Consider the following 27,115-nt stretch of genomic DNA (forward strand, 5'->3'; position numbering starts at 1 on the left):
GGTATAGTGAATGTTGGTATTAGCATATGTACTGAGCAGTTCCACTTCAGTGATGCTGCATGCAGCTGCTGAAATAGAAAAGCACTGAACAGCCTGGGAACAATGGGGGAGATCCCTGGATTCTCATGCGAGCAGCGTGTCCGCGTTTGTTTGTCGGCAATGGTGCCGATGCTCTGGGATCATCAAGGGCAAATTCTGCCAGATAGAGATCAGTGCACGGGCAGAAAAAGTAATTAACATTTTATTATCGTCCTGTTCATGTGCAATTAAAATAGAGTCGATTCCCCCTCAGATAAAGATGCATAAATAAGTAGAGGCTGGCTGGTGGTCCTAAAGCAGACAAAGGTAGAGTGAAAGTCAAAAAAGATCACCTGTCACTTCAGTCCCTCACACTGAGATGCTGCAGGAAAAGGAGACAAGCAGAGCACATGGGAAATGGCATGCTCAACAGTGAGATAGCATGCAGACAGCTTTTTGTTGTTGTAGTTTCAAAACCCAATTTAAATTGCTGTGGCTTTACAGGTTAATGAAACAATACATTCCTTCCAAAGAAACAGCTGTTTGGTGGATCATTTTAATCACAACCTGGTGATACCCACCCATGGGAGTCCATCTGAACTGCCAGGTAACTTTTAAAATAAAGAGTGAAGATGGTCCTGAGTCTGTAGCTGGAGAACTGAGCAAGTGGAAACAATTGGGCAAATTGAAATGCTTCTCCATCCCTTGCACGTGTATCTCTGAGTAGAAAGAGAACACAGATCACTTTGTCACAGGGGGACAGCACACACAGAGTCACTGGTGCTGGCCATCAGCTGGTGTGAAATGGCACAGCTCATCTGACGCCAGTTGAGTGCACCCCAGCACGGCACCCATTAAGGAGTTTATGGAAGGGCTCCGTTTGGACAGGCTGCTTTGAGGCAGCCTCCGCTGCTGAAATTGTTGGAAAATCTCTGGAATCGGGGCTCTGTGGGTCAGACTAATTATTGGTCACTTAGCCTGACATTAATTATCACAGCAACCATGCGGGATAAAAACAGGCTTCTGCCAGTCTAGGATAAACAACGCTAGTGACACTCCCTAAAAATCAGACAATGTGTCTGGTGAAAGCTTTTAGAGCCTTTCACAAGCTGCAAAAGAGCACGTAAGTGGTCGAAGGTGGTAGGGTGGGTGCGTTATTGTTCTCATTAGAGCATCATTGCCAATTATTGCAGCAAGAAGCAGCAAATGCTAAGCCTTGCCTGTGTAAAAAAAGCCCCACTGTGCTCCTTATGCAACATTTAAGATATTCAGGGTTGGGTGCATGGGGGGTTCTGTGGGTTGGCCCACACTGCAGCCTGGATCGCTGAAAGAGCAAAGGGAGGAAGAGCAGAGAGGGCAGCGAGCTGGTCGTGACAAAGATCTCAGCCCCTGGCTGCAGTGAGGGCACGGCAGGCAGCAAATTGGGGCCTGGACTCTCCAAAAACAGACAGCACATGGGCTCCCCAGGATTTCACCATGATGAAAACCCACTGATTCTCACCAGACTGTTAATTTTTATGCATGCAAAGGAATAACGTCGCTGTCTTAGGCACATGCTTCCAGACACACGTTTATTTGACAAGGTGCATTGATTTTTTTTCCCATCTTTGCTTCCTTATGGCCTGGATCCTCCTGCCTTTGAATTATGTGGTTTCTGTAGTGAAAGATCAAACATTTCAGCAGCTCTTGAATAAGAAGAATCCTACACCCCAACTGTCCATCCCCACACAGCCATCTGCCTGCTGTCCTTCTCATGGACAGACTAATATGCTGGTGGAAGAGATCTATTATCTGGGGAGCACTGGGGATTTGGCCATTTATTTACAACAAAAATTGTTGCATAACAGACCCTGTACAGTAACAACAGGCAACCCTCATTTTGTTCCTTACTGTACAAGCTAAATAGGGATTGCAGGTCACAGTGGTGTGAGCAGCTCTGGACCTCTCAGCAAAATCCCTGCTGGCATCAGCTGATCCCAGGAGCATTAGAGGTGTCATTCTCAGGCTGGTGAGAGCAGCTGGAAGACTTGGAGCCATCACCAACACCTCTAGGTCTGGATTTGGCTGCAGTCCAGTATCTGCATGGTGAGGCCTGGGGAACCCAGTGGGAGCTCTGCACACTACTGTACAATAGAGGCTTTGCCTCTATTAGTAAAGCCCTGCAATGCTCCAAAGAGCTGGGTGTGCTGCATGAGGCTCTGCTTCAGCTGGGGGGGCTGCAGGATTTACAGGAGCAGGAGTAACCACTGCAGTTCTAAAAAGAAACTGAAATTTGGAAGTTTAGTGTAGTGGTGTCCATTTGCCCTTCCTTGAGACAGACCTTGAGGTGTCTTGAGATGGACCTAAATCCTCTTTCCTCTTTGCTTTCTCAACTACAGCACCCCATATCCGAGGAGAGAAGGACACCGAAGGGAATGGAAGAACAGTGTCCCGATGAGCTGAGGATGCCCCACCTCTGTGTCTGCTGTGCTGGGCTCAGCTGGATCTGCCTGGCGAAACCTGAAACCTGCCCATTGCCAGGGGACACTGTCACACGGCACTGCTGCCCTGCAGAGCAGCCCAGGCAAAGGGAAATCCCAGTGCATTCCAGGCCTTCCCACCAGCACGCTCTAAAAGAGTGAAGCAGTGCAGGGAGCTGCTCCGGGGCTCAGCACTGACCTCACAGCATCTCATTTCCCAGCAGTGCAGCTGCGGGCTGATGGGGAGGGATGGACCAGCTGCACCTTTGCAAAAGGCAAGGGTGAGAGGGCACCTGTGTGGGAGTGCAAGTGCTTTAGCAACACTGCAGCCTGCACCGGGTCTCAGAGTGCTGCTGGCACTGGGGAGTGTGCTGATCATCAAAACCTGCAAAGGAGCTTCTGAAGCAGCGTCTGCTGCCATCCAGCCCGCCCCTGGTTTTCAGAGGAAAGAGATTGCCTGTCTGGCTACAAAAGCATCTCCTCCTTGGGAGCACGCTGGAGAGCTCTGATACAGACACCACCTCCCAGGGGAGACTGGGCTCCCAGGCACCTCAGCAAATTCAGGCTGAAATGTTTTTCGGTGTTTGAAGTTTTGCTGGCCACTCCTTTTCCTTTGTGGCAGTAGATCAGAGATTGAGAGAGAGAGAGAGAGCAGAGAAAGCAGATGGTTTGTCTAAACAAAGGTCAGATTCGCTGCTCAGGAGGCAGCAGACCAGTGTTGTTCTGCAATGAGCCGTGTAATGCTGTCAGGTCACACAGCCAGAGAGTCCCCTGGGGAAGGTGAAAGCATTACCCCACTGATACCATTGCTATCTTTTATGAAAGCCTGCACAAACACACACAAATTGTGCAATTAGCTAATGCTCAGACAGCTAGTGCCTTCTAAGTGACTCAGATAAGATCAGGCAGTAAAAGCAGCAGAACCTCCTTATAAGTTCCTAGGGTGCAAAACCATGCCCCAAACAAGAAAACCTTGTTTTCAGCCATGTACCTGAGCCCGTTGCCAAATGAAGTCAAACACACACAAGAGAGACGTGAAGGTAACTAGCACTGACTGCTCCAGCAGCTGGACCTACGAGGGCAAAGGAAAGCTAAAATTCATTCTTTGCATAGCATCAAAGACAGCTAAAACAAAATGTGAGCAAGCTGCACAATCAGGTTACTCAAAGTTGTCTTTTACTTCTCATTCCTTAAGAAAGAAGCATTGTTTTCTATCTAACAATGGCTGTAGCCAAAATGTAAAGCTCTCGGGGGAATAAGTGAAATTCCATACTCTTTCAGCAGAGCAGACATCACTAATTGCCTTCTTACCTTGTAGAATGTCAAATTAGTTGGAAAAAATAGATCAAGCCACTCTTAAGCACAGTGATTAAAGTGATCAAAAGCTCATAACAGCACAGAGAGTGCAGCATGGTTTAGTTGTGCTCTAACACCTGCACTTCAGGATGGAAGACAACAAGAGGCCAGGAGAAATGTAAACATGAACATTTTGCAAATGCTCACATTGAATTTCACAAATCATCCCAAATGTGGACTTTGGGATTTAATCTCAAGCTTCAATCTCAAGCTGTGTTTTCCAAAACAAGACAAAGCTTATGGAAAGAGGTAATATCCTCTCTTCTGACCTTCAATTATCCTGGCTACAAAACTCTAGAGGCTCACTAGTATTATTGTAGAATTTAAGGGGGTTGGGATATTCTGAAACATAAGATGCTGTTCAGATTTAAGAGACCCAGGCCAACTTCTGTGTCAGCATTCAACTCAACCTTCAGATTCTCTTCTCAAGTCTACACAGCCATCCCTCTCTCTATCAGGAACAGAAGGATGGATCTCATTACTTCACTATATTTAATATTTTTCTTGTCAGTGCTGCTGTGTGCACTGAGTGTTGAGTGTCTCTTCACATTTGGAACCACCCCACGCAAAAGTCAAAGCCTGGACTTTTCCTAGGTGTCTTCAAGAAGCAGAAGTGTCTAAGCCAGCAGATTAAATTTCCTGCATAGTCCATGGTGAAACACAAGTATCAAAGGAGGGTAATTTATTCAAATTCCCAGCTCCCTGCCTGCCCCTCAAGGCAACAGAGCTTCCTAATGCAGACCATGCTCCTACCATAGGAGCTTCCAGTGATATAGCAAGAATTAGGTGCAATGGACGCAGACTTAAGTAACTTATTCAGTGTCTTACTGGGAGCCTGTGAGAGATCAAAATTTAAAATCCTGTTTCCCTGGGTCCTAAAGTATTCCATTGTGTTCTAATTATTTTGTTGTTTTGACTGTTTCCTCAGCAAGGTGGCAGATTGTCGCTATAGGACACGAAACAACACGACGCGGACACGCTGCTGCTTTCAGGGTAAAAAAAGGGAAGTTAATTTTCTGACTCTAACATTTATAGATTTCCAAAGGTGACAGTGGATTGGAGGGTGAAAGTGCCACCTCTCCCATGACACTGGACAAAGCAATAGTTCATCAAATTTCTCTTCCTTCATAAAAGAATGCAAAACAATAAGTTGTTTATAGAAAGTATGTGAGAAAGTTTGCTACAAGAATGCAAACATCAGAAGGCTGAGAAAATCTTAAAAATTCAGGGCGACAGAAGATAAATTCCTCTTGGACATTTAGGTTTGTCCAAGCCAAGAATCTGCAAGAAGCAGGTGAAAGCTGTGAGAAATGGCAGTCACAGTGTCCATAGGAGTCTCTTGTATTGCCCATGGAGATGAGAGAACCTGTGTGAAGTGCAATAGAATTTGAGTTAAACTTGTGAACCCCATATGAAATATATGTTTTCATAAAGAAATCCCCCAGGTGAATAATACTTTTTGTCATAATGTCATTTGTCTAAGCAATGGCAAATAAATACTCATTAATGGCTGTAAGCCAGAATCCTCTAAACACTGTTGCATTGGCTTGGAGCAGGACTAAATTTGACCCAGCATATCTAACAGGGTGTTTGATAATTGGGATTAGGCTGCTTTGAGGGATCTGGAATGATTGCTTTTGCTCTTGACCTTGCGTTTCTTCAGCAGATGATGGGGACAATTCTCCAAAGTTTTCACAGACATTACTGGAAATTCTGGAGAAGATAGGATTTAGACTTATAAAATACATAGAAGTATTTGGCATCCTCATAAAGTGTTGCGAGGTAGAAACTCATTTTCTCCTTGAAACTGAGCAAAATTCAACCCCAGGGTGCAGGGACATTACATTTTGCACAGAAAGGGAGACCTGCAAAGAAATCAGGTATGAGAAATTTTGAAATCAGTTTGCTAACCAAAAGAACTGTTCTGCTAATTTGCATTTTCTGTCCTGCCAAATGTGATTTGGGAAGAAACCCCCCGCCTCCCTCCCCCCAGTCCTTTATTTCTTATCTAGCAATGATTTTTTAATAAAAGGCAGGCAATGTTCCTGTCATACCTCTGTTCATTAGGAAATCATCTGGAATTACTCCTGCTGCTCCTAAACATCCCCATCTTTAGGAAGCAGGGAGCAGTGCCAGTGGAGAGTGCCCATTGCAGAGTGCCCTGGGAGCCTCTGGCTCTCCGTGAGGCAGAGAGGGAGAGGAGCTGCCTGGGAGCTGCTGAGACCCTGGGGCTCCACCGTGGTCAGTGTTTCAGGGCCAGAGGAGAGGGTGGAGGAGGGAAGTTTTTATCAGTTTCTTCTCCATCGAATGTGCAGCTTGGCAAACATCTCAGATTTAAGAGAATTCAGCCTTTTCCTTGACTGTTGCAAGCACAGACACATGCAGGCATCTGACTAAAAATTTCCATGTTTTCAGTGTTTACAGCAGAGCATCTCCACTGCTGCTGATGACAAAGGGAGGGCAGTATTATTTTTCCTGTATGTGCAGCTAACAATTCCTGGAACCTCAGCTCTCCTCCCACTTCCCTTTACCCTTTCCTGCCTCCTTTCCTCTGGGATTTGACAACACTAACCTGAGGCTCTGTGTTACCCCTAACAGTGCTTCTCCCCTGTTCCTTTTGAACCGTGCAAAAGACTTAAAAAGTGAGATTTGTGGGTTACTTTTGCATACAAAAGTCACAGGGAAAACAGAGATAGCACAGATCTCCTGGGGTTTCAGCTCTGGGTGGATCTGTGGTGCTCAGAGCAGTGGTGTGCAGCACTCCTGCAGAGCCCAGCTATCCCAGGACACCCCCTGTGCTGCTGGCTACCACCTCCTTCCTGGATTCCTGCCACTTTCCTTAGGGCTGGGACTCAGTACTCAAATCTTGAGCTAATTGTGACCCGAGTTTAATCCTTGCAGCAGTCACCCTGCTGGCACTGCCTTGTGCCTGTGGCAAAAGTAGGGAAGAGCCTGATCCCACAGGAGACCCAGGAGATACCTGAGGGGATGCATCTGTACTTAAGAGGCTCATTACTTAACTCCTCTTCCAGGCATTAAAGTCTCAGCGTGTGCTGAACGGCTTCAAGAAAGATAAACACAAAATCTGGATGCAGCACTAGAAATGGAAATGATGGGTAAGGGATACAGTGAGAAAGACACAAGATTTCTTGCTGTCTCTGTGTGTGCAGCTGGGTTGAAGGGTGGTTGTAGTCAGGTGGGGTCGGTCTCTTTCTCCAGGCTGCACTGACAGAACCAGAGGACACAGACTCAAGCTGCATCAAGGGAAATATAGGTTGGATATTAGGAAAAAGTTTTTTGTGGAAAGAGCGATAAAGTACTGGAATTGTCTGCCCAGGGAGGTGGTGGAGTCACCATCCCTGGATGTGTTTAAATAAAGATTGGATGTGGCACCCAGTGCCATGGTTCAGTTGAGGTGTTGGGGGTGGGTTTGGCTCAGTGATCTTGAAGGTTTCTTCCAATCTAGTAATTCTTTGAATTCAGTGTGATTTTGTGAATGCTGGACCTGCTCTCCGTCCCTTCTGCAGGGCAGAAAGAGGCAGCACAGGAGTAAGAATGGCAGGATGCAGCTTTGCTCGGTAATTCCTACAGCCAGGGAATGGCTTTGCTTGGGTGCTTCCCACAGCCCTGGTCTGTGTTAGGGGGAGGTTTCTCTTCTCCCTGACCATGAAGCAGGAGATATCTGTTTTCCCTGTCACACAGGGAGTTTACTCTCACCTTTAGGCTGATCCCTAAAGGCAACCAATTCACCTGATTTTTTTGTCTAACGCACCTACCCTAGGATTATCCTTCCTGAACATATTCTGCATGCAAGGAGGGCTGGAAACACAGCCCAGTTTGAGACCATAACAATGTAGACCAAAGCCTTTTTATCACTGCTCACCATGGCAGATAGACCATGGGATGTGGGCCACTGCCTCGTGCTGGGGCAGACCTGTTGTGTAGCTAGAGAGAAGCCAAATCCCTGCACTAGGGATGTCACTGGGCCACCACCAGGGTTTCTTTGGGTAGCTGTCCTGATGAAATGTTCAGCCTGGCTGGAGATTGTGTCCCCTGGCTACAAATGACCTGCAAGCCAAAGCCTGGCATGGCCAGCAGCAGACCACTAGACACTGAGCAGGGCATCTCCTTGGGAAGTGATTGACTCCTAGATTTCTGTGTGATTTGCCACTGTGGACGGTCATGATGTGATATTTCTTAAAATGAGGACTTGAGATAATATTTTAAGGTTCTGTTTGAAACATTTCATTGTGATCAAGTAGTGGTGTGTTGTCTTTGTTTCTCTGACCAAGCTCAGAAGCTAGAAAAGCCTGTTTTCAGTGTTTAAATGTGATGCTGCCTCTTTAATACCATAGTAGTGTTGGCTGGAAAGCCCTGCAATGGCAAAAGACTTTTCACCATAGCTACAAGGAAAGTTCTTGTTGAGGAAAGCAACAGTAAAAGTGGTGCAGCCATAAAAACTCTATTTCATATGCATGCACACAGTTCAGCGCCCAATTGTCAGGAGTCTGTGTTAAGTATTTTCATTTTATAAAGTTCTGCCCACTACAATGAGGGCTCTTGGTCAAAATGAAATATAGGCAGCTGTGCCCACAGTGACTCTTAGATGATTCCTCTCATCCTCCTTGCCCCTACATCAGCAATAGCCTTTTTTCCCCCTACAATCCCCACCCAGAGAAGCAGTGGCAGCAGCCAGTGCAGTGCTGTGGTCCCAGGGAAATTGCACTGGTGTCCCACCACTCAGGATACAGATACAGCCCTTAGGACCTTGCACTGAAAAAATGGGCCAAAGAAGGCTGAACAGCAGAATTTTCCCAGCTGTCTTTGGCTTGGTTGCATTTTTCTCAGGTAATTTTCCCTCTCTGGCTCAGAGGATTGTTACCCGCCCTGCTAGGCAGGGTATTTCAGGCTCAGCTTTGGTGTGCAGTGACGGCAGCTATTTGCTCAATTTCCCTTTGCTCAGGGCCAGTATGGGGTAAAGCAGCATTTCTCCTTCCCACTGATCCCTGCTGGATCCACACCAGCCCTACCTGCATCAGCTTCACTTTCCTTTTTATTTAAAGTACAAATTAGCAGCCAGGAAAACACCGGAGTGTCAACCCCTGGCAGTCCTCAATTTCCCAGCGAGGGGCAGTGGAAAACTGAGAAATGGAAAGAAGGGCTGGAAAAACAAACCAAACAATAACAAGAGTGTCCTAACTCCCTTAAATTGTAAGATTACTTAGGTCCCTATAGCTTCATAGTCCTATGGTTGTGACAAGATATATATATATATATATATATATACACATAAAAATAGATATAGATATACATATATACATAAAAATAGATTCAGGGCACAGAGCAGCTCAGGTAGACACTACCACCATAAAGATATTTTTAGGTGTCACGGGGCATATTCACTGAATGTGGAATAGGAGCCATGTGGTATTCTGGAGTACAAGTATTTACAGAAAGATTCAGCATTATGGAAATTTCTGCAAGAAGGTTTTGTTGGGGCAAATTTAATCCCCATCTCCCACATGCCTCCCCAGTGCTTAAACTGCAAGAATATACTTGTTCCCTAATTACAAAAGAGCACCAAGGATCTGTTAGTATTTCTGCCAGTGGGATTGATGAGTGTTGGCATAATCAGAGAAACTCTTGACTGCAGGCTTTCAAGTGTCCAGATCAGCTCTGGAGTTTGGAGAGCAAAAAAATGAGGACAAAAAAGGACAAAAAAGACTGGTGAAAAAACAAAGTGGTAGGTCAGAGTACTTGTTGAGAAGATAAGTGGCATTTTTTAAATTCTCTATCCAAATCAGATAATCCAGGAAAGGTAGTCCAGATTAAATTTATGACATTCTGAACGCCTTGCACCTGTTTTTAACAGGGTAAAATTTCCATTGCCCTCTAGACAGGCCCTAGTGAAGGTCTCAGTAACACCTTGGAACATTCCCTGACTGGGTTGTGCAACCTCTGCTCGCACTGCTGCCCTCACTTCAGGAGCCTCTTTGCAAGAGCCAGTCCTTGTACTCCCTGAACCACTTTTGTGTATGCTTGCACTTTGATGTAGAGGTCCCCTTTGTGGAACCTCCCAGCCAGGGATCTCCAAGACCCATATAAGTGTTAGTTTTGAAATTCTAACGTAAGCCCGTGAAGTGGTTCATGACTTCTTTTTGTTCTACAAGAAGAAGAGTAAACAGAGGTGCTAAGCTGGTAAGTGCTTTGCCCAAGGTTAGAAATGTAGGTGGAGCACAACTGGAACCAAGGGTGTCGGTGGGAATGTAGGCTCCTGTGCTCAAATCCTTGCTGTTTACTGACAGAGCTGCAGTTTTGAGACTGCACTGAGAGTTCATTTGGCCTTGCTCAGACCTCAGGGTTCCCTGCCATTTCACTTATTTGCCTTCGAATATGTTGATTAAAGGAAACAGGAGTTTGTTTCCAGGCTGGCTGTGCCCTGTCGGCAGTGGGAGAGGGTTTACCAGGCTCTGGGCAGCGCAGGGGAAGGGGATGCTCCAGCACTGCCCGGTGCGTGTGAGGCTGGGTGGCTGTGTAACCTCAGTTATCCACAGGCACTTCACCTCTTACCCCTCACCGTCACCTTGATGGCCGGATTCCAGTGCTTTTGTGTGCAAAACAAGGGTGGAGGTGCCCCCCAGCAGGCAGCTCCCGCAGCTATCGATGATCTCCCCGCAGAGCATCCCCACCTCCGTGCAGCTTCGCCTGCGGTGTGCGCGGCTCCCCCATCGCCGCTGATAGCATCGCCACCGTGACCTTGAAATCCTTCTCACAAGTGCCACCCTGTCTCTTAGCAGTGGGAAATCAGATTTCCCTTCCTTCGGCACGACTCCCTGCATTTTCATTTCTGAAGAAAGAGCCGGGGAGGGGATGGAGCCTTTCCCTGCGCAGCAGTGACTGTGTTTTCAGCTGTAGCCCAACAGATTGCTTCGCTCCTCTGCCTTATCATCCAATACCACCTTAATGCATGCAGCTACGCAAGGTTACTATTAGTGACTGACAGCACTGCCGCTGCGGACTGGAGGTTTTAACCCCAGATGCACCAAAATCTCTATACCACATCCTTGGCTCTCCCTGGATTTTCAGATATCAGTTATTACTATTATTGAGCTTTTTTTTTTTTTTTTTTTTTTTTTTTTTAAACCAGAAAATACAGTAAGTTTGTTATTATCAGAGGACGACAAAGAGAAAAGTCAGCCAATCTCGAGGACCAAATCAATCAGTGGTTTACCTTGCATGGAGTGACTGACAGCTCTGGCCCTCTGGCATTGTAATTTATTTTCCAGGCTCAATCCTTTGCAAGTATCACATGGCATGCTTTTAAAAATGTATATATAGAACCAACTAGATAGTTATATTTAGTGCAGCTGTAGGTACGGAGGCATTTCTGTTTTTAGCTTCTGTTGGTGCAAATATAGAGATAGGAAAGAATCAAACAACATCTCTTCACCTCTTTCCTGTGAAAGCATCCCTTCCATCTGGCTACGTGCCCAGAGGAGTCTGCAAAACTGCTCTTGGGGAAGGGCTGTGGAAAGAACTGGTCGAGGAATCGTGAGTTTACAAGACATCCCCAATTTTCAGCAAAAGGTGCAAAAAAATCTCATTCCGTCGCGGAATAAAAATGTGGTGCAGAATAGAAATAACAATTTCTCCCCCGAGCTCTGGAAGGTCAAAACAATTTATTTTGACCTTTTAAAACCTACCCTGAGGCTATGCAGGTCGCAGGAGGCGCACCAGTTGGTAAGTGGGAAACCCCAAAGAGCAGAACACCCCTTAGTTAAGGACCTGATGCAAGATGAGCATCCTGACTTGTGCCAGCAACAGTGTGGCCAGCAGGAGTAGGGAATGGATTGTCCCCTGTACTTGGCCACACCTCAAATCCTGTGTCCAGCTCTGGGCCCCTCAGTTCAGGAAGGACATTGAGGTGCTAGGGCAGGTCCAGAGAAGGGCAACAGGGCTGGGGAAGGGTCTGGAGCACAAGTCCTACAAGGATTGGCTGAGGGAGCTGGGGTTGTTTAACCTGGAGAAGAGGGGGCTTGGGGAAACCTAATTGCTCTCTACAAGTTCCTGACAGTCAGGGTGTAGCCAGGTGTGCATCTGTCTTTTCTCCCAAGCAACAAATGAGAGGATGAGAGGAAATGACCTCAGATTGCTCTAGGGGAAGTTTACACTGGATAGTAGGAAAAATTCTGCATGGAAAGGGTTTTCAAGCATTGGAACAGTCTGCCAGGTTGAGTCACCATCCCTGGAGGAATTTAAAAGACCTGTGGAAGAGGCACTGAGGGATGTGGTTTAGGGGTGGACTTGGCAGTGTTGGGTTAATAGTTGGACTCAAAGATCTTAGAAGTATTTTTCAACCTAAATTATTCTATTCTATTCTATTCTATTCTATTCTATTCTATTCTATTCTATTCTAGTTCAGGATCCTCCAAGTGTGCCCTGATTGTCCTTGGTCCAGGAATGGGAAGTGCTACCAACTATGCAAGGCTCGCAAGGCTCCCAGTCCTTCCTGATGACTTCCATCCTGATAAATGGGGCATACTGGAAAACTGGACAGCTCCAGAGCATAGGTGAGGAAACCAGGAACTGAGGGGTGTGTCTGGGACCATTGATGTCCTGTCTACATCCCTGCAGAGCATGTCTAACCACACAAGTGCACATTTTCCAAGAACAAGTTGCTCCAGGCAGTCCTGGTTTCAGACTGGGCACCAGAGAGGTCCTTGGCAGGGAGCTGGGGGCTGCAGGAATGAGCAGCACAGCAGGGGAGGGGGCACAGCATCCCTGGTGCTGTGGGGTCCCGTGGCAGCTCCCAGCTGCTCCTGACAGCTGAATCCCATGGCCTGACAGCAGCTGTAAGCTCTAAAGGCACGAAAACCAGACAAGTTTAACAGGTACATGGACTTCTTGTCAGATCTGAACAGAAACCGCTCCTCTGGCCTGAGCAAGGCTTTGTGTGTCCCAATGTATCTGTTTTCTCAGGCTGTTATCAGCTGGTCTGATAAAAGGTGTTACTCCTCCCTGCATCTGTCACTTTGCTTTTACAGTAGCCCAGGAAGGACACCTGGGCCTCTCTATATTGCACCATTGTAAATGCACCATAAAAACAAACACTTGCATTTTTTAAATGCAGTTTTCCTTTTGTATTTCAGCTTTCCATTTCTGGTCTGTTTGGTATCTCCTGGTCTGTCCACACATGGGCACTCTCATTTGTACATGCACAAATCAATTAGCATGCACCTTTTTCTGTGTAAAGAAGCTTGTTCCTTGGGCAGTTGTACATCACAGACTGGTGACACCTTCTAATCTTATTTTAGGAGCTGGTGGTAGGTTTTTTACACATTGACCTCAAACCTGCACACACAAAAAAATATCTGCTCTTAAACTTTCAAGCCTTGTTTTTCACACTTCCCAGCAAGGGAGAAAGATAAAGAACACTCAGACCTAAGAATGTATTTTATGATCATTGAGAAAGCAATAAAATCTTCTGCTTCGAAGCTGAGATACATAATCCATGTGTATCTGCCTGAGGCTGGTCCAAGCAGAGCTCCCACAAGGCTGAGATGTGATGGACACGAGGTGATGGATGCAGTGTCACAGGCTGTTTGGAGGTGGCAGCATTCATATCCTGGCTATTGGTAAGGGCTTGGAAGTTATTACATCCCCTGCTCAGTGGGGGAGAGAGATAAGGAGCACTTTCAGCAAGGTCTAAACACACGGGGTGGTGATAAATGCAAATCCCTCAAGCTCTGCACAACGGGGCTAATGGGTCTTCAGCTTCGGCGGAAAGAGAGTCACAGCCTGGCTGACCTTGCCTAGGAGCACAAAAGACAAAAAGATGAGAAACTGTAGGAAGCAGCAGCTGTGACTGAAAGAGGGAGAGGCGTTTGGGTTCCAGAATCTCAGAGACATGGCCATCGGTGTCCATTGGGGGGACAGGCCTGATGGCAATTTGGCCAAAAGCATGCAGGTGGCAGGGTGCACATTTGTCTTGGTGGAAATCAAGGTTTTTGAGGGGTTTGTTGAAGCCAACCAACCACCAGCACTCACTCTGCTTTGGGATTCTCCAGGACTGAAGTCAGCCCTGGATGTGCATCGTGGCAGCCCTGGGGTGTTTACCTGCCCCTGCACTGGGGCAGCCTCTCCCTGGGGCTGTGATTGCTGAGGCCACTGCCAGCAAACCTGCCCAGGTCACTGGGACCAGGGAGAAAGGCTCTTGGGACACAGAGGGACACTGAGAGTGCAGGAACTGACAGCCCTGGGTTCAGCTCTGTTGGGACCCCTCTGAGGTCTGAATGCCTGCAGTGTGCTGGTTAAGGAAACACACCTTTCCCTTGCCATTCTTCAGCCTTGAGTGATGCATAATCACCAATATTTGCTGAAGCTGCTTGTTAATGATGTTTACTGGAAGGCATTTCCCACCGTGTCTTCCCAAAAGATGTGGTGCTGTCCCACAGGACACAGCACTGCTCTAAACTGCCAGGAAGTTAAGGCAAAAATATCACCTTTCCCAAGGTGCTAAATGACTGGCATGGACTTGCATACTTATTGCATTCTGCTCCCCTCTCTGCCACAATCAATACCAGTCTGATTTCTTTATCATGGCTGATGGGGGGATGGAGATGAGCGATCCTGCTCATACCTCAGCTTTGGCATTTTGATTCCCAAACAGCCCATTTGCTAGTAGCATAAAAATAATGTAAAAACAAATAGATCAAATAAATGTAGCTTGAAGACATCTCTATTACAGCCCTGCTCTGTATTCTATAAGCAAAATATGTACTGTGCATACAAGCGCCGGGGGAATGAAGGGATGCAGGTATTAACGCTGACACATCAAGTGGTTCCTTCATGAGACCATATTATCTATACAAACACCTACAAGTATTTACATTTCATGAACGAGGTTTTCCAAACATCACCCCCAGCTGCACCGCCTCGTGCTGCTCTTGGACGAAGTTCAGGCAAAGAATGAGGCCAAACCAATGCCTTCAGAGGGTGTTTTTACAAAAGACCTGGCTGCAGGGGGGAGAGGAGGGTGCTGGTGACCTTGAGTTGGGGTGGCTGTGGCAGAGCTGGAGGTAAACATCATGTTTGTGGAAGACATCATTCAATAGCCAAGACAGGAAAGTCCACTGGAAGAAGAATGGTGGGAAAATCTCTGGTTGGGTTCAGCCTTGATCTTGGCTACAAGGTCGAGTGTGGTTTTTTCTTGTATTTAGGCACTGGTCCTTATGCCAGTTTAGCATAGGCAGGCCTTGCAAACTGCTTCCTAGGACTCCTCAGAGGGGCAGTTGTGGAGAATTTGCCCCTCACGGGGTGTAGTTGGTGACTGAATTCACCTGGAATTTTCACAGCCTTTGCCGGATGAAAAACAGGTTCACGAGGAAGAAGGTTTATAAAACCCACCCATTCTGCAAACAGCCTCTCTGCAGACAGACTGAGTGAACACATCACAGCTGGCCATCCAGAAAGTTTGAAAAACTTCATAATCAATGAATGGATTTTTTTCAATATCGACCCCCTCCTAAATCCTGACCGCTAGCTCAGACAGGGCACTTTATGACACTAATAAAGCAAATTGTGCTGTTAAATGTCCCACTTCACTCAGTTCAGCAGCTTGCCTGCAAGCACCAGACTGACTTCAGGTCTACATCATGTCCTGACTCCAGCACAAGTTATCCATTTTATTTACTTAAATTCCCCTTGCAGGTCCAATGAGACACGTGCTTCCTCTCTGCTGCTTCTCCTAAGCCACTGTGATTACATTTGCTGTTACAAAGTGCCTGTTTGATTGAGTGTAATTTACAGGGTAAACAAAATCCACACACACCTTTTTGAAAAGTGAAGCATTTTGGAACAAAAAGTCTTAGTACTGTAAGAATTACTAAACCATGCCCCTCCTGCTCAAAGCAGGAATCCACATTTTGTGCAAGGACAGCTTATAGGACTGTGTGAAAATGTAACCTGTATTTCTAATAAACTTTTGTGGGTTTTAATTACATGTCAACAAGCAAAGCAGGAGGTGGCTGGGACATCCACACAGGATGTGGGAGATTAGGGTTAAAGTTCCACTCAGCCCAAGGGGAATGTGAGTAAAAGGCTCTTGCCTTTTACTAGGAGAGTCTCTGTATCCTCTGTCTTCCAGCTGCCCTGGGATGTGGGTGCTCCCAGCCAGCTGTTGCAAAACATTTTACTATTTCTTGGCAATGGGAAAAGAAAACAAGGGAGTACCCATGTGAGGCTGGAGAAGCACACAGTTATGCTTGGTAAATAGATATGCAGAGTCTGAGAAATCTGAGAAATAAATGAATTTAGCATTCAGCTGTAGGTCCCTCCAAGCACATACCAACTGCTGCAGTAATTGTGCTGCAGCCAAGGGAGCAGGACTGTGGAGAAGGATTTTCTCTCCAACTGAAAAACCTCCTGTGGCACCTCTGAAGGTCACTTTTCCAATGCTTCATCTCCACTGGTGGGTATGAGCACTGGTCAGGGGGATATAGCTGCTGCCTGAGGGTAGTAGGAGGGTTCAGGAGAAGGAGAGACCTAAGTCCATCACACTTAGGACACACACTTAAGATTAACTCTACTGACACAATTCTTTCTGTGTAAGTAAAGGATCCATAGATAAACTCCAGTCTATTATAGGAAATGTTCCTGCTGGCATCAGTTGTTTGTACTTCCATGATAGGTGCCACAAAGTATTTCTCAGTTATTAACAAACCTGAAGCCAAGGTGAGTGGGCCAAGTTATGTCACAAGGGGCACTTCTATTTTAAAAACTCTGGGTTAAACAAGATTACCTTGTACTAAGTTAGAAGTGCTTCCCATCTGCAGGGTGAAGCTGAGCCGTGGGGGAGTTTATTAGCTGGCACTGCGGGGTCTGATCCAAACCCCATTCATGCATTTGGAAATTCTTCCTTGCCTTCCACAGGCACAGAAGGAACCAAGAGGATGGGAATTAACCTTGTGTCAGTGGGTGCCAATATCTCTCTTGAAAATCTCCGAAAGTAATCTTGTCCAAAAGCTCTGCTACCAAGACAGATAATAAAGAGGACGAAAACTCACTAATTTAACATTCCTACGGGTTCTTTACTCACCTCAGACCTGTGTGCCCTCCTGATCTGTCTCCTGGAGCATTGTTTTCTATTTTGACTTTCAGGCTAGCATGGAAAGTCTTCTCATGGCACAGTGAGAAGAGCCTCTCTATAGATGTGCTGCTCCCACCATCCTCCTGTCTAAACTGGGCCACAACTTCTGGAGCAAGGCCTGGCAGGGTGAATTTTACCCATGGTTCAGGGAGAATCACTACATTTAATCTGCAATTCATGTCTCCTTCACAGAGCCAGAGTGCAGGAAGGGGTCTGAGCAGAAATTGAAATCAGCCTCCTGGGTGCAAACAGGAAAAGTCAGCACATTGCCACTGACACCTTTGGGGTGTAGGCACCTAGACAGAAAATGGATGTCTTAATCACTTAGCAGAGTCTGTCCACAGTGTTTGTGGAAAACTGGTGCCTATGAGCATTTATGGAATTGCATGAATGGGGAAAATGTTTGATCCATGGCTGTGCAGGCAGCCACTGTGTGGGACCCAGGCAGTCAGTCTCCTGTGTCACAATAACAGTATTTTGTAGTAGCTTTGTCATCTCCACCCCTGCAAGTGCTCATCTATGGCTTGGCCTTGGTGAGCCACAGGAGCATATTGAGTCCTTGGCTCAGTGTTGTAAAGGGAATGACTGCATGTGGGAAAATAGTCTCCTGAAAGGAGGAACTGGGGGAATCCCACACCCTTGGCTTTCTCTGGAAGAGCTGGAAAATAGCTCTTTCCTTAGCCCTGGGGTAGGTGGATTAGGGAAAAAAGAGATCTGAGAGCACTGACTGTGCTGGGCCCACTGAAGATGGAGGGCTGAACTCTGACCTGGCATCTCTGGTAGTGATGCTAATGAAAATGTTATGGGCTGTGAAGCCAGACCTTGGCAATCTCTTTGCATTTACCTGTTATATGTGAGCCAAAAAACCTCACAATTGCTTCTTTAAACAAAGATTTGCAGTCAGACTGCGTGCAGGTCAGTTGAAGGCAGATGGAGGCCTCCCAAAAGACTTCAAAGATAAGATAACAAGCACACACACAAAAAATGCAATCTGCCTTGAATTCCTCTGGAGGGTCACTAAGGCACTGCAAAGCCAGCTCAGGGTTGAATGCTCTGGTTTGCTTGCGGACCTTCCAGTAAAATATGGTCTTTGCAAACCTCAGTACTTAGAAAAGGAGAGCTATGTGGAACAGTCTTGTCTCTGGAGCAGAGGTGCAGCCAGGCTCTCTGTGTTTTGGCTGTGATCAGCTGTGCCTGGGGACCACAGGGCTTGACCTGCCCCGTACTGCAACACAAAACCGAGAGCAGCGACAGGGCTGGACCAAAGCTCCTGGATCAGCCTGACAGCTCATTCCTGAGAGCAGCCAGTGGTGATGGGGAGGGAAGGAGTGAGAGGAACATGGTGAGGAGATGATCCATCCCACCGCCACCTTCTCAGCAGTGGGAGACCTGAGGGACTCTGAGCTGGAGCTTGCAGCCAAACCTCTGGGGACCGCAGCAGTGGTTGATCCGGCTTCCCAGCTCTGCTTAAACCCTGTTGGAACCTGCTTATACTGGGGGCCTCCACATCAGCTGGTGGCAGTGAGTTCCCCAGTTCAATTATGTATGTTATGGAAAGGCATTCCTTTGTGTTTATTTTGAACTGGCTGCCTGGTAGTTTCAAAGGAGTTCCCATTCTGTCCAATCTAATTTAGAGGACGAGTGCCCAGTGGCTAGACCACAGGAATGGATCTCTGAATTAATTATATTTTCATCTCTGTCATTCTTCTAGAAGAGCAGGTATTATTATTCATTGGGGTGAGTTTCACCTTCAGCCAGCTCAATTAAAATTACCCCAAGCAAATAGTGATCTGGAATTTGGATGAGACTAATGTTCCCTGTACACCTGCAGAGAGCAGGTAGAAATTAAACTAGGCAATAAAGGTAAAAATTCTCTTTTAAATTTCCAATGCCCGGATCGATTTGTGCAATTGAAACTGCTGCCAATGTGTTACAAAATAACTTGTCACACAGAAGTAGACTCTATTATATAGCAGAATGCCTGTAATTACAGAAAGATGAGAGCCCACATGCAGGGCAAAAATGTGTAATTTCTAAAAATAGCAATTTGCATACTGACCTAAGGACTGACTGACTAGCTATCTATCTGTTGTAATTGTCCTATTTCTGTTGATGCGTGTTCATGTCACTTGTAGCTTGCCAGTGAAATGGCACAAAAATCTTGAAAAAAATCAGCTAGACAAAAGAGTATTTAACAACCTGTGTTAGCAGCTGAGAAGGGTTCACAGATATAGAGTTATATCTCAAACTGAGAAGTGGTAAGTGTCTGCATTAATTATAGTTTTGGGCACATACTAGTACCACACTCAAAACCCAGCCTTAATGGGATTTTCTTCCTTCTTTCAGAGGCAAAAATCCAAAAGGAAAGTCAGGCAGCCTTTCTGCAAGAGGTCGTTTGCATCCAGGACGTGTACAAATCTCTTTACATTTATTTAGAAACTAAGGCAATTAAAACACCCCAGGCCCCTCCTGTTAACTCAGAAACATCATTATGAAGATGCTTATGCCGCAGTGGCTTACTATGCTCGGTTTAGTGGAAAACTGGAAAGCTGCATTTCCAGCCATTTGATCAACATTTTCCCGAGGTTGCTAATGACTTGCAAAAATCTGCCCGACAGTAACAACCTCAGGGAGACTGCGTTGTTTCCTCTGAGAACCCCTATTTGTTTTCAGAATGAGAAGTTTAATTAGGTGAGGGGTTTGTTTTTGGTTTTTTTTTTTTTTTTTTTGGCGGAGGAGTTCACGCCTTGTGCCCTCAACAAACAAACCCTATGTGACTGCCCGAGAGCACCAGCCTTGGCACAGCCGAGGATCTACAGGGGCAAAGGGAATTAATCTGATTTCAGACTGGTTCCCACTGCGTTTTTGCGCAAGCTGAGCTCGCTCCCCTCCTTTCGGAGTGCACATGCCTTTGTTTGTGCACGGCTTTCGTGGCCGGGGAGGGCTGGGGGCGAGGCGGGGGCAGCAGGCAGGGATGCTGGAGGCAGCAGGCAGGGATGCCAGGGACAGCAGGCAGGGATGCTGGAGGCAGCAGGCAGGGATGCTTGGGACAGCCTGCAGGGATGCCGGGGACAGCAGGCAGGGATCCCGGGGACAGCAGGCAGGGATGCCGGGGACAGCAGGCAGGGATGCGGGGGACGGCAGGCAGGGGTGCTGGAGGCAGCAGGCAGGGATGCTTGGGACAGCGGGTAGAGATCCCGGGGGCAGCAGGCAGGGATGCCGGGGACAGCTCCCAGGGATGCCAAGGCAGGCGGGCAGGTGGAATTCCCCCAGCGGGGCGATGTCTGGGAAGGGCTCCCACAACCAAACCCGTCCGGACAGGCCCGGAGATAAGGGACAGCCAGATGCCACCGGCATTCCTCAGGGCTTTCTCAACTTCCACCGTCCTAAAAAACCCACGCTCACGAGGCGCGCTTAGGAATCCCCAAAGACTCTCCATTAAGTCACTAATTGCTGCTAATTTTCGTGAGGATGATTCGTGAGCGCCGGCAATGCGCTCGGTGCTGAGCAGACCGCGGAGCAGCGCGGTCCGCAGCGGGGACGGACGGACCGACGGACACCGAGCAGCAGCTGTAGGAGGAAGGATCCCGAGCAGCAGCTGTAGGAATGGGCAGGAATGGCCGCTCTGGAGCATCCCAGGGGGGCTGAGCTGGATACGGCCCCTCTGGGGTCGAGGGAGAAGGGCACCCTGAGAGCACCTCGCAATAAGCGAGGTGGGGAGAGGGGAATGAATGGGTGTACAGGTCACCAGGCATCCCCTCACCGGGCTGAACAGGGATGTGATCCGGCTCTTGGAAAAGCTGCCTTCCCCACCACCTTGGGGTGTTTTTCTCAGTGGAAGCAGAGGAAGAGAGTGTTATGTGTATCTGAACGGTATTAACAGTCTTTACTCCACGTATGCTCTCATCATGAGAGACCCAAGTGCACAGACCAAGCGTAAGATTTCTCTGATGCTGTTTCTGTGGGTTGAACTTTTTTTTTTTTTTTTTTTTTTAACATTTGCATTTGTTATTTTTTCCCACATGAAGGTCTCTGCTGCATTTTGCTCCCTGTAGAAAACAACAGTCCTTGCCATGATTGGTTGCTCTGCACTCCTCCTTTTGCCAAGATGGGTCTGTAGGCACATTCCCCAAGTTATTCTAAAGGCAGGCTGGCACTGCAAGGCACTCTCAGTGTAAGAAGAAGAGCAAAATGAAGACAGATATGGTGGGGGTTTTTTTTGGTTTTTTTTTTTTTTTTTTTTTTTTTTTTTTTTTTTTCTCAGGGGACAGGGAGCCACTGAAAAAGTTCTTTTTGGAGGATAAGAGAGGCTCTTCCCCTTTGGGTGGCAGAGTAACACACGTAGCTCCCCGCCCTCCAAAGGGAAATCTGCCTGTAGTAAATGCTCCCAGGCTTAGGAATCTTCAGGCAGCAAATATTTACCAGCCTCCACTTCCCCAGCTGCTGTTCTTTGGAGAGTGATTTTTCTCAAAGCAAGCGTTTCCCGGCTCTTTCTCAGCTAAACAAAATGGGCAAAATCAATGATGGCATCTCCTACAGAGCGCCCTATTTAGTTTGCTGTCAAAATCATTGTATGTATTATTTTTGTACGATTTTATTTCACAGCATAAAATTAATAGAGAGGGAGAGTGGGTCTTTAAAAATCAGTTGCAAACAGCATGTTCTGATGTAAATGAACACACTCCAGCAGCATTTGCAAATCTTTACTGGATCCTTGTGCATCAGACTGAAAAGGAAAACAAACTGGGGGCCTGGCTACTGAGGGAAGCCTAGGTTTTTATATCTTTTTTTTTTTTTTCTCTTTTACAATACAAACTGAAAGGGGGAAAAAAGGCTAATAACATGCAGCTGAAAGCTAAATTAGATATTTAAAATTCAGTCTGTTAAGTTAGGGAAGGAATTGCTCAACACTCCAAGAAGAATATGCTTATGGTCCATGGTTCTAAACCCTGCTGAGACACGCTGAGCTCTGCCCTGCCTCCATCTCCTGAGCAAAAGAAGTGCAAACCAGAGGCAGGCATTTCCCACTCAGCTTGTGTTGCCATCAGCACCTGATTAGCAAAGGGGAAACCAGCCAAGATTATTTTTAGCTTCAGAACATCCCTTTAAAATTTGCAGCTCCACGAGACATTGAATGTGCACCTGAACAAAGTCCAGTACAAAATTTCTTTTAAAAATCACACAGAAGTGAATGCAAACGTCCCTGGGAGTTGGAAGCTTGGTCTCCAGGCTGCTGCCTGTCAGGGCAGCTCTCTCTGCCTTCAAGATTGGTCACTCCCTATCGGAAGTCATTCAGGAGGATAGCTGAGCCTTGCTAGACAAGCCCTAATTTTCATATCTGTTATCTAGCCATCACAGCAAGAGCCAGAATGAGATTAGGCAGATACACAGATAGATACTTTACATTGCCTTCTAATGACAATAAAAGGGCCCCGGGGAGAATGCATCACTTGCCCAAGGGAGGATACAAAGGGTGACACATCTGGGTAAGGGAGTAGCTCCACAGGAAAAAAAAATTAACTCACCACCGTGAGTATCTCAGCTGGTAGCTTCTGCTTTGCTACTTTGATTCCCTATTTCTGCAAACTTTTCTCTCAATAACTGAAACAGATGGTGCAAAGCAACGTTTTGTTGAGGTGTCTCCTAAGCTTGCCATTCAAAGCCCATCAGACACACCGTGGACACAAAAAAGGGGGATTGCAACTGACCTGGTGGGGCTTTTCCTACCTCTGCCCCTGCTGTGGGCTGGCTCTGCCTTTTCTCAGGTGCAATGAGCTGTTCAGGAGGGAAACAGAGAAGCTTTACCTTGAACCTTGCAGGACAATTTGTAGCCTGAAACGATTCACTGAGGTGCAGCAAGCTCTATTTAGAAATGGATATATCCAGCCTGGAGCCCTGGGAGACAATAAAGCATCTGTTTGAATTCCTCAGTGGGTTTGCTGTGTGTAAATCATTTATCCCTGCTCCTGCTCCACTTTCTTAGCACTCACAATTTGTATTTTTTTGCTAAAAAAAATGACGCCTGCCTTTCTGTTGGTGAGCAGCTTGGGACACATTGCCTGGAGTCTGACCTCAAAGTAGGGTGGGATTTGAATCTGAAATCCACTCAGTTTGATCTCACAAGAACTGCCGTGCTGCACAGCTTGTACATCTTTAGTAAAAAGGCAAGCCTTCAAATCCATCCTTTTCAGAGGCCTGTCTCCGTTGTCAGCTACCATCTTCCGAGGGAAAGATCTAAAATTAGAGAAAAGCTGCCCTCCACTGCTGGAGAATACTGCTGCTGTGACATATGAAAGCAGAAATAAGCTTCAAATAAAGGTCTTCTGCTTAGGCTCACGTAATGAACAAGAAAGACTTTGGGTCTCTCCTGTCCAGAGCGGCGTTTGTGGGGATCTGATTTAAAGAGGCAGCCCCAGCACCAATGCTTATCTTTGTCTGCCTAAGCGTTTATGCTTTGCCTGTCATCACAGGCGCCGTTATTTTGATGGAAACCTACAGATCCGAGTGGTTTTTTTTTTTAAATACCTTCCCTGGAAATCCTGAGGGATGCCAGGAGACCCTAGTCTAGTCAATAAATCAGTGAAGAAGAAGGAGCAGCATCTCGAGACACTTTGAACGCGGTGGTTGTGACGAGGTGTGGGCAGTGAGCAGGGACTGAGCTGTGCCTGCAGCCCTGGAGACCTCAGGTTCAAATCTGTGTCCTTCAGCTGGGCCAGGGGTGTCCCCAGAACCCCCCCAAAACCTATTGGCAGTGGTAACCCCTGGGGATTAGGAGTCTGGGGCACCCCTGGTGATTCCTGGTGTCTGCCCTCCACAGTCTCTGAGTTCTGCTGCATCCCTCCCATTAAACAGCGTTCTCCTGCCCTGGAGGGATTAGTGGGGCTTACAGGGTTAGATCTGCTCTAATGCACCATGGCTCAGCAGCCCGGGCGTGGTGCCCAGAGGCACAGAACCCTGGGGACAGCCCCTGCTGGTGCCAGAGGAGCTGGTGATGCACCAGGGCCAATTAAAACCAGAACTGAGAGAACTGATTTCAAGCTTCCCACTACTTGGAGGCAACGAAGGTGCTACAATAAAGCAGGATTTGATGGTTTCCCTTTTAACCTGTGTGTCTTACCATGTCCCAAAGCCAGAGATCCTGATCTAACACAGCTGCTGAGACTTGCAGGGAAAAAACAGAAAACAAACCTCCTTCTTCTGTCTCTTTCTCTTCCTCTTCCCTCCTCCCTGGGGCATCCAGCCCCAATTCCCCTCTGTGCTCATGGCTGCGCTGTGCTGGTGATGTCATGCCATAAACCACCCTCCCGTGGCTCCAGCAGGAGCTGAGATCTTTCCTGCATCCCTGGCTGGCCGTGCTCAGTCAGCAGCAAGCCGTGGGAACAAGGGCTGGCTCTGAAAGGGCCATCCCAGGAGTTTGTGCAAGGGAAAACTTAGCAGGAATAACTGCCTCAGGACTCACCTGGCTGAACAACACGTTGGTTGGTAGCTGAATTTTTAAAAAACCTTGGCCAAAGGTAAGTGCACTGCAGCAAGTTCTCATCTGCCAGCTGGGGAAGGAGGCAGCACTGGCCCCAGGAGAGAGGGAGAACAATAGCACCAAGGGAAAAGTGCAAAAAGTGCACAATGTGAGGAAGGTTTGCTTCCACAGGATTGCAACATATCTGAAAAACTGTCAGAAGCATGAGGTGCCTTCAGAAACCTCTTTTCCACATTGCAAACACAGGAGAGACTGCTGTCTGTCTTTCCTCTCCCTGCAGTGGGCCCCAGCAGCTCCAATCCTGTGTGCTGGCACTGCCCGTGGAAGAGGCTCTTGCTCAGATCCTCTTTAACACAATGACACAGGACGGCCAACTTTGTCACGTGCCTGGCAAAACCAGGCTGCAGCACAGAGCAAATGGCCTGCCTCCAGGGCCTGGGGTGCCTGTGTGCTTTCCAGACTTTCTCAGGTCCCTGCAGCTCATGGGACAGCAACGTGACAGGGGGAAAACCAAAATTCATAGCTGGGCTGCAAGTGCAGGCGAAACAGGCACACAGTGTGGCAGGTAGGATCTTGTAGGAGAAAGCACCTGGCAGCTTAAGAGGGAGTGGGATTTGGTTACTGGAGTTAAAAGGGACTCATTTTTCTTAGGCAGGATCAGTAGAAGTTTGTCTTCCTGAAGCACTAAAGTGTAACCAGGATGGCTCATCATCTCCTGGCATCACTCCAATGCTGTTATTACACTTGGTACTGCAAAGGGATCAGATCATTAAAGATTATTAAAGGGCGTGGCTAAGTCTGTGCAGCTAAAAGTGCACATATTTTAGCATCAGCAACATTTTAGGCCTCCTTCGAAATCCAGTGAAACCACTGGGAAGAACATCCTGTTAATCCCTTGAGTTTTCTCCTCTGAGATTTGCCTGTTGAGAATAGTCCCAACAGGAACCCAAGCTGTCAGTGGAACTTGGTTACTTGCATACTACATGGATGGAAAACCAGGACACATTGCTTAATCCAAGAAACATCAGTATTACTGAGTCCCTGTTGCTTGGTGTGGTATTAATGCCATGCATGACTCCGGTGGATTTGCTCCAAACCTTCCCCTACTTTCTTCTCTGTTCATGGAGCTCTGTCTGTCAGAAGCAAAACCTGATTGAAAATGGGTTATTTATTTTAAGCCAGGCTATTCAGATCAAGTTCTTAGGATGTCACTGACTGAAATACCTGATCCCTAATCTCTGCTTAACCCCTGACTTTGCACTTGACTTGGGAGGCGCGTGTGATCCTGCGCTGCTGGGACCGCGAGCTTGAAGGTTGGCAGAGCAGGAACAAAGAGGGAAATGGGCAGCTGCCTGAAACCCAAGGGGCCAAGGCATGATGGTTTTCTGCAGAGATGCTGAGAGCAGGCTGCCTCTGGGCACCAGGATCAGCAGAAATGAGGTGCCTTTGCTGTGAGGCTGCAGAGCAGGAGCGGTGCCACGATGGGGTGGGAAGCTCGGGGCATTCAAACAGAGGAAGTGGACACAGTTGAAAGGATTTTCTGGTATTTGTTTAGCTTGGCTGCTACACTTTGCTAAAGAAAAGGAAGGTTTTTGCTAAAGTTGGAACAAACAGTAGATCAGAACATTAAATAAAGGGTTAGCAAACCTTCCAGTAAGTCTGAGTCAGGTATGCTGATGAGGTCAAAATTTAATTCCATGCTGAAATTGGAAATTTCAAGTACAAATGTTCACAGCAAGCCAAATTATTTTACCTACCAAACCTCTAGGTTCTCTGAAGAGTCTCTTTCATTGTCATTCATCCAATCAGTATGTACAGTACTAAAATCCACTATGGAAACAGAGGCAGAAGGAGAGCAGCTTTTAGTCTCCATAGGGCAGACACAGCTGGGAAAGCTGGAAGCTGTGCAGCCAGCCTGCCATGGGGCCTCCCCTAGGCTGACAAGACCTGCAGTGCCATCCAAGCATCTCCCACTGATCTTCCCCCCATCCCTGTCCATTCCTTCAGCTCCTTCATTAAATTATACTAAGGACAGGAGTAATTTAAAAGTGCTGGTTCAGTGGGATCAAGAGGAGCAGAGGGAGGATAAGGAGAGTGCACCCAGAAGGATTGTGGCTCTTGGAGGGATGTTCAGGTTGAGTGGAGTGCTGGCAGGGAGATGCACAAAGCTCCCAGCGCTCTGACATCAGGCCTCTGCTGGGTGCAGCACTTCAGCCCAGGCCAAAAAAGCAGGCAACAAAACGGGGTGATGTGGCTTCCACTCCAATAACATCCGTCCACCTCAGGAACTCCTGAGCATTTGGTGAGAACAAGGGCGTTCTTCTCCTCATTACTCTTGTGGCAGATGGAGCAGCATGAGTAACTCCTCAGGGCTGAGTAACAGGTTCACAGCTCCTTGCTCCTTGCTCAACACTGCACTGCCCATCTGCAGCAAAGCCAGCAGCAGCTCTGGTGATACATCACATCCGAGTTTGTGACTGATGGATAGCAATTATTGTAATTAAGCAGTGGTCTCAAAATACTCCCTGGGTTGTGAATGCTTCTGTGCTCAAGTAAACTTGCATTTACCTAACTGAGTAAGGACACAGCAATTCTGTCCCATAAGGTTTGTATAGCATATTAAACTTGTATCCTCAAATTACACATCTAGTTAAAAAC

General features: G+C 47.1%; 1 long non-coding RNA gene across 1 annotated transcript; it reads left to right on the top strand.

The window, feature by feature from the left end:
* The first annotated feature begins 9,834 nt into the window (after positions 1 to 9,834).
* On the top strand, positions 9,835 to 14,504 carry LOC121364553. Its single transcript, XR_005956876.1, has 4 exons — positions 9,835 to 10,031; positions 11,300 to 11,384; positions 12,251 to 12,403; positions 12,983 to 14,504. It is a non-coding gene; the product is annotated as an uncharacterized LOC121364553 (long non-coding RNA).
* The last annotated feature ends 12,611 nt before the right edge of the window (positions 14,505 to 27,115 follow it).

Source organism: Pyrgilauda ruficollis, unplaced genomic scaffold, assembly GCF_017590135.1.
Source record: "Pyrgilauda ruficollis isolate IOZ18807 unplaced genomic scaffold, ASM1759013v1 scaffold85, whole genome shotgun sequence".
In the NCBI taxonomy this organism is placed as follows: Eukaryota; Metazoa; Chordata; class Aves; order Passeriformes; family Passeridae; genus Pyrgilauda; species Pyrgilauda ruficollis.